Genomic DNA, 6,811 nt, shown 5'->3' with positions numbered 1-6,811 from the left:
AGTTATGATTATGACTTATGACCTATGATTTATGATCTATGACTTATCATTTATGATATATGACTTAAGATTTATGGCTATGACTTAAATTTTGATTTATGATATGATTTAGGTTATGATATAACCTAGGGTTTATTGTTGTGTGATTAGTATAAATAAGTTTCGGTATGACTTTGGTGAAATGTATGCTATGTTTGATTATATGATTATATGACTAACTCTTGTTTGTATTTTCCTTACAGGGCTTAGAAGCTCACTCCTTATGATGTTGTTATTTCAGGCAATTAAGGATAGAAAGTTCGGTGGCGAGTGGGGACCTAAGAGCTTCGTGATGTACTCGTGGGGACCATATAGTGGAGGAAGATCAAGCGAGCCTATTTTTACTAAAGCATGTTTATTTTAAATTTTTATTTAAATGTTGCTCATTTTTATGTTAAAGACAATTATTTTATTTTTGTAAAACCATGGATCCATGTAATTATTTTCAAGTTTTTATTCAATAAAAGAGCAATATTTATGATTATGACCCAATGTTGTGTTCTTGATAATCTATGAGAAATTAGGACGTTACAAATTTAACCAGCCAATGAGTTAGACAAGTGCAGACGACACTTCTAATTATTTAGGTGGCATTCAGGCTAGTCAAGTGCATATTGTACTCCCAGGTTGCCCTAGCCAAAATGGCTTGCGTTTCGCACACTTAATGCCGTCCCCGGCTCCCTTAGGTTGAGATTTCAGACCAGGTATAATCAAACATATAGTTTGCATAACACACAATTAGAAGCAGCATATACAAGCTTGCCTAACCAAGTAATCACATGCATAATCATAGTCATATTCATTAACAGGGGCCCAATCCCCAATTACAACCAGGGTGCAGTTTTCTTACCTCGAGTCTTGAATTGGAACAAGATTTCCCAACATTCAAGGCATATGGAACCCAAGATAATTAAATTTGTCTTGGATGCATGTGATTTTAGAGGATGATACTTCAATTTTGGATCATTGAATCAAGATCTACTAAACATGCATGTATTTTTTTACACTTTTTTAGCATTGGGAAAGCCATGAAGGATAAAAAGCCACAACTTGGAATCCATCAAGGGTTGTTCGTATCAAACAAAGCAAAAGGATAAGCTTGAATGAATTTTGGAAATAAATATATTGTTTTAAGACAATTTTTATTTTATTTCGATTTTCAATGGACATTTTTAATTTCAGTTTTTCTTATTACATCAACAACAATTTGTAGTTACTTTCACAAGTAATAAAATCCTATTTCTTTTATTGGATGTGAATTGTGGGGTGGATGTATGAAAAACGGGCTATACCTATTGCAACTAAAGGAACCCTATGTTCTAAATAATGAGTTGTTTAAGATAGTAAAATCTAGGACCGTTAAACGACAAAAGGTCAATAACGTTAGAAATGACGTACCTTTGGCATTTTCGCTTTGGCCATATTTGCTATGATAGGATTCAAAGACTAACAAAGGCTGGGCCTTTGAGGGAACTCACCTAGGGTGACCTACCTATTTGTGAATCTAGTCTCGAGGGCAGAATGACAAAGTGTCCATTCTCAGTGATAGGAGAAAGGGCCAAAGAACCACTAGGGCTTGTATGTTCAAATGTCTGGGGACTTATGAATGTTTAAGTGAGGGGTGGTTATGAGTATTTTGAAACCTTCATCGATGATTGCTCTAGAGACTCATGTAAGTATCTAAAGCATAGGAATTCTGCGAATTTGTTAAGAAGTTTAAAGAATTCAGTGCTATGGCTTTAAAACCATATTAGGTAAAATGTTAAAGATCTTGCAATCTGATTGGGGTGGAGGATATTTGGATAATCAGAAACAAGATCATTTAATTGAACTTAGAGAATTGTCTAGAGCAACTATCCCAAGGACTTCACAACAGAATAGTATTGTTGAGCAGTGTGAATCGCACGTTTATGAAAATGTGTGTTCTATGATAAGTTATTCAACTCTACCAACTTCTTACCCATATCTTTTCTGGAGACATACTACCTAGACCGCATGTGACATTTTTTAAATGTTGTGCCGTCTCAAAAGCTATCTCCAAGACTGTAACGCCCTAATTTCTCATAGATTGTCGAGAACACAGCGTTGGATCATAATTCATAAAATATTGCTCTTTATTGAATAAAAACTTGAAAATAAATAAATACATGGATCCATGGTTTTACAAAAACAAAATAATTGTCTTCAACATAAAAATATGAGCAATATTTAAATAAAAATTTAAAATAATCATTCTTTAAATAAAAAAAATAGGCCCGCTTGATCTTCCTTGACTATATGGTGCCCAACGAATACATCACGAAGCTCTTAGGTCTCACTCGCCACTGGCCTTTCTAACCTTCTAAGCCCAGTAAGGAAAATACAAACAAGAGTTAGACATATAATCAAACATAACATAAATTCACAAAAGTCATACCAACACAAACCTCTAGATCATATCATGACTTAAGTCATAATTCTAAATCATAATCTAAGTCACAAATCATAAATCATACTCTAAGTCATAAGTCATAGGTCATAGATCATAAGTCATAGATCATAGGTCATAAATCATAATCATAACTATAATAACAAGTCAGATATAATAAAAAGAAGTGTTATACAGGGGTGGCAATTAAGCCCCAGACAAAATTCTGTCATACACCGGACATAGGTTCGTCATAAAGTTTTGGCAACCGAGCCCCGAACATAGTCCGTCATACATCATTGGACACCTTAGGTCCAGACACACTTACTGTAACGCCCCAAACTCCAGGGACCGTTACGGTGTGCCTTGTAAATAGTGCTAAAATTGCTAATCGAGTCATTTGGCCAAAATCGTGAACTAAGTATGATTAGCGATTTAGCACTGTTTACAAGGCACACCGTAACGGTCCCTGGAGTTTGGGGCGTTACAACTTGGTATCAGAGCGAGCCAAGGTTTATGGTTCCTGAAGACAAGCTGGGCATGTACACTTATCACTGAAGATAGCCTCACTTAAGGAATGGTAACTATTTCTGTAAGCTATGTGTATAGCTGTTTATATAACATGTGAATGATCTACCTGCACATTGTATTAGGGAGCATGAGATTCTGATAGAGCCTGGCTCTTGACTATATGATTATATGCTCCGTGAATATATATATAAATATGACTGTGATCATATGTTTGCCTGCCCTGTGAATATATATGTAATTGTGTTATTTGCATGCTGGGGTTGGAAGCATGGTTTGAGTTCTGGAAGAGCAGGGATTATGAGTATGTATGAATGCCATGGGCATGTTGCAGCACTGCAAGTGGTTTATGATTTGTGGTGTGGTAAGATTTATCCCGTGGGAAAAGCCCTTGATATGGTTATTGTGACTAATGGATCAAGTTATTGACTGCAGATTGAATCAGCAGGTTTATACTCAAGGCAGATTATGAGGCCTGGTGATAGTTATACAGGGGCTGGGAGTTACAGCCAGGGTATTAGTGCTTCGTCTGCATCTTTGAATGTTCAGCAGATGCTTACAGATTTGCAATTAAGATTGCAGAGGCAGGAGGAAGAGATCAGGTATTTGAAGCAACAGCGGGGTCTGTTGGGGAGTACCTCTTCCTTTGCTATGCTAGGGGTGGCATCAGTTTCAACTCAGCCTAGGGTTGAGAACAGGTGGGAATTGCTCTGTGAAAGATTCCTGAGGTTTTATCCTCCGATCTTTGAGGGAGGCCTAGATCCATTCAGAGCTGAGCAATGGATGGGTATGATCAGCTCCATTCTTGATAGTATGGGGCTGGTAGGTCATGATAGAGTGATCTGTGTTACATGTGTACTGCAGGATGATGCCCGGACATGGTGGGAGGTAGTATCCCAAACACGAGACACAGCTGTGATGGACTGGAAAGAATTTAGGCAGCTGTTTAATGAGAAGTATTATTGTGATGTAGCTAAGACTGCCACGATGAATGAGTTCCTGAATCTTGTTCAGGGCAATGCGTCAGTGACCGAGTATGTTACTAAATTTGATGAGTTGGCCAAGTTTTCCTTAGACATGGTACCCACAGATGTGGCTCGGAAGGAAAGATTTATCCAGGGGTTGAATCCTGGAATAGCTCAGGGCATTAGAGTTGCCCCAGTGTGTGAAGTCTCTACCTATGCTCAGGTGGTAGAGAAAGCTCTTGCTGTTGAGAGTATAGTTGTTGGGCAGAAGAGTGCTGGAGAGCACGGAGCTCAGATAGTGGTACCTCCACTTATTGGAGCAAGTAAGAAGAAAAGCTGGAAGCCTTTCCTAGAGTGCACTCGGTGCAAGAGGCATCATTTGGGAGAATGTCGAGCAAAGGCATGTTTCTTTTGTGGGATGGTTGGGCATTTTAAGAAGGATTGTCCGAGTCTAAGAGAGCTTAAGAAAAAGAGGATTGACAGCTCGATTTCAACTCAAGTGTTTATTTTAGGACAGTCAGAGTCTGAGACCGAGACTAGCTCCTCGGGAATGACAGGTCAGTTTTCTAGTCCTGGGTTTTAAATTACGTTGTTTGGCTTTGGCGCCACGTTATTCTATTGTTGGTATGTATATAGAGACGGGTATATTGATGGTATATGTGGATCACATGGTTATGTTGTGATGGGAAAAGTAATACGGTATTGGCAACCTAAGAGATAAGTTGGGTTGTGGAAGGGACACATCGTTAGTTTCATGAGTTAGTTATGACTGACTATGGTTGATCTAGGGTGTGGATCGGTTAAGTAATTGTGGGACAACTTTAAATGACAAGGAAAGTGTAGTAATTCTTGAGCTTGAGAGCAGAAAGTCTTGTGACAATTAGCACAGTGCATGGATTCGATATGGTTGTGATACCGGATGTGAGGGCTGGAGTTTGTGCAGGGAGGTGCATGGAACTCTTAGCCAATGTGGTGGATACCACTTGGATTGTACCGGTGAGATCGAGACAGACTGGATTAGTCTGTGGGTTCTGAGTATGGGTTACCAGATAGTCTGCCAGGCCTTCTTTTTATTAAAAGAATATGAGATTGGTGATTGATTTAATACCAGAGATGGAATCAGATGTAAACACTGTTTTGAGTGGCTCAGTGGAATTATAAGAATTAAAGGTTTAATTGCTGAGTAAGATGAAATCCTTTGAAGTGGATCTTGGATCTGATTAAGACCAGTTAGAGATCAAAGTGAGGAAATCAAGTAAAGAGTTGTGTTGGTATCAGATTAGAGCACTGCGAGTGTTGAGCATATCTTAAGAATTGTTTGATACTAAGTGTTTGTGAGTCAGATGAATAGAGCATTCAAAGGTTTATTTGAATGGGATTTATGATCGTCTTGGATGATGGAATAGTGGTGCTTTCTCTGCGGAGAATTGCCAAGAGTGAAAAGTGCCTTGGGGACAGGAAGGTCCATGGATAGTAAAGATATTTCAGGTGCCTTGGGAAGAAAGTGCTGGGTCTGTATGGACCAGGATCAGTTAGTGGATTGTTATGACATCCTGGTGATAAAGAAAAGTGTTTGCCTATGCAACATGTTGATTAAAGAATCTGTCCAGAACTGGAGTAAAGTTTCTGGTAGGTCAGGTGGCCAGTTTATTGTTTGAGATTATTCTCTCAAGAAAGATAAAAGGAAAGATGGTTAAGTGAGCCATAGACAGGCAAGGTTGAATGGAAAGCTTTAGCTGGATTAGCTAAAGGTTGTATAGTGACAAACATGATTTATGGTGGTATAGAGATCGGACTTGGGATCCGATGGACATTGAGGTTAACTGGGAGATTCTGGATGAATCTCATGCTATTCTTTTATTTGTTTCATTCAGGCATTGTGAAAGGGTAACATAATATGGAGATTTTATAGTGATGGCCTGAGATGAAGGGACATATATTAAGGCATGTGTAAAACTCTTACATGTTAACAGATTGAGACAGTATATCAGGAAACAGCAAGGCCATTATAGCCTTTGGGTATTTCATAGGGGGAATAAGAGAGCATCGTGGTGAGTTTCGCGATGGGATTCCCAGGTTGATGAATCGGTATGATTTGGCATTAAGACATTGTGGATTGGTAGTCCAAGTGAGTTTATTTTATCAGTAAGGATAGAGAGCCTTCGTGAACTCAAGGTCTATCTTATCAGATGAAGACTTTATTGTGACTTCCAGGTTTTGGAAGGGTTAGGAAGGCGATGAATATATAAATGGAACTCGGTACAGATTATCACTCTCAGACTAGTGGTAAATCAGAGAGAGAGGGTTATCCAATTATTATTGGAGGAACATCTTATAAGATGAGTGAGGAAATATATATGTATGTCTGGATCCTGAGGTGGTTCAGGGGATTTATGAGATTGCTGGAGCTTGAATTTTGGTTGCTCATTTCTCAGAATAGATGGAAAAGAGTTATTGAATTGAAAAGTAGGAATATGGAATTCCAGCTAGGAGAATGTATCTTCTCTAAGGTATCACCATGGGAAAAGGGGTGAGGAAATAAGACAAGTTAAGCCCTAGTTTGTTTCAGCAGTTGGATCCTGAATGGGTCTGAACAGGGTGATTCTGAATCAGTTTTACTTTAGGCACTGGCAGTGGTACACAGTGAGTTATGTGCTTCCATGCAGTGGGCATGGGCTGAGGGAACTTATAAATTGAATTATGAGAATCTGAAGGTTAGGTTAAGTATTCCGGTAAGGAATAGCCAGTTCAGATTGTGACATAAGTATTGAGGTTCTGTTGAACAGAATATACCTCGGGTTAAGGTAAGGCTATCGAAATACTGAAGTCAAGGAATGACTTAAGGAATTTGTGACAAGAAAGTGGAGTTCTA

The sequence above is a fragment of the Humulus lupulus genome, chromosome 2, assembly GCF_963169125.1.
Source record: "Humulus lupulus chromosome 2, drHumLupu1.1, whole genome shotgun sequence".
In the NCBI taxonomy this organism is placed as follows: domain Eukaryota; kingdom Viridiplantae; phylum Streptophyta; class Magnoliopsida; order Rosales; family Cannabaceae; genus Humulus; species Humulus lupulus.
The sequence above is the reverse complement of the archived record's forward strand: the minus strand, read 5'-3'. Positions refer to the sequence as shown.